Here is a 1,331-nt window from a genome sequence, read left to right as displayed (position 1 = left end):
TGCATTGGCCTTGTGGATTAACGCGCATCGCAAATTTTGCTTGTGATTTGTGAGATATCATGCGACATGTCGCGCTGGGGGGCCCCGGCAGCAACATCTGCACCGGGGCCCGGCAGGGCTCTTGGAGGCCCTGCAGGCAACAATAGTGACCTGCAAACATATCAGCGAAAATTAGGCTCGAATAACTGGGTAAAAGACACCAGGCACCATGAAACAAACGTTTGTGGAAATCAGCGAAAAATCGTAATTCTATCGTAATTCATGAACAGTCTTCTCTCAAAAAAAGCAATGAGTTGGTTTTTCATCCTTTTTGTGAGAGTCTATAAAACCGTCTTTCTTTTATTATTATAGACAATTGTCACATGTGGTGCTTAATAGCGTGGCAAGAATTTGTTGATTAACAACATTTTGCAGTACTTGCTTTGGCAGTACATATACTAAAATTGGAACGATACAGAGAAGATTAGCATGGTCCCTGCGCAAGGATGACACGCAAAATCGTGAAGCGTTCCATATTTTGCCAATTTATTATAAATTGAGTTGGCACACCGACCTATTTTGTCTACAAAAACTTGCATAGAGAGAGTAGCCTACTGCTCGTAAAACACAATAACAGTGAAACACACACTAGTGTTTACATGATATTTGCAAACTTTAAATAAGCAACCCTGTGCTCACAGAAAATCGAAAACAGACGTTTTAATCAACCACTGGGTCAATGTGGCTGGACATCGCATTGGAATAACTTTAAGCAACCCCCACCTAGAATTATAATCTGATTGGTCGGTCGGTGGAATCGTATGCAAAGCGAAAATATGCTTCCCAGAAAGTATTTTTTGCCTTCGTGCTCTTTAACTCTTCAAGAAAAGTATTTTTGGTTATACTTGTACGCTGATACCTTCCGCGGGTCGCAGCGGTACAGCGTGGTGGGCCGCATGCGGCCCGCCAGTTGGTGACCTCTGGCCTACAGCATTTAAAAATAGGCCTTATCAGTAATTTTCAGTGGAGTGGAATACAATTGTTCTGGAAATTTCCTAGTAGCCTAATTAACAGCATTACAAGATCAAATTTTGTCGTTACCGTGTTAGCCTATTCAAAATATCGTGGGAACTTTTATTTTATGATTTAGGCTATAACTTAAACTTTGATCCAGGGATATCTAAAGAAGGGCATACGAAGGCTTTTTTAATACGTCTGATAGTTAGACTACGCAGACGAAGGACTTCTGTTTATCGAAAATAATCTCTGTTTACCAAAAAATTACAATGTTATGCTAGGAGGAAAATTTGCCTGACTTCCTCTCGGAGCCCCTGTAGCCTATACAAAACCCA

At 41.0% G+C, this 1,331-nt stretch overlaps 1 non-coding gene across 1 annotated transcript; it reads left to right on the top strand.

Annotated features, from left to right (window-relative positions):
• The first annotated feature begins 413 nt into the window (after positions 1–413).
• Positions 414–520, top strand: LOC145765757 (U6 spliceosomal RNA). The gene has a single exon (XR_014288633.1). It is a non-coding gene; the product is annotated as a U6 spliceosomal RNA (small nuclear RNA).
• The last annotated feature ends 811 nt before the right edge of the window (positions 521–1,331 follow it).

Source organism: Aplidium turbinatum, chromosome 2, assembly GCF_918807975.1.
Source record: "Aplidium turbinatum chromosome 2, kaAplTurb1.1, whole genome shotgun sequence".
Taxonomy (NCBI): Eukaryota; Metazoa; Chordata; class Ascidiacea; order Aplousobranchia; family Polyclinidae; genus Aplidium; species Aplidium turbinatum.
Note: the sequence above shows the minus strand (reverse complement) of the source record. Positions and strands in the feature narration are given on the sequence as shown.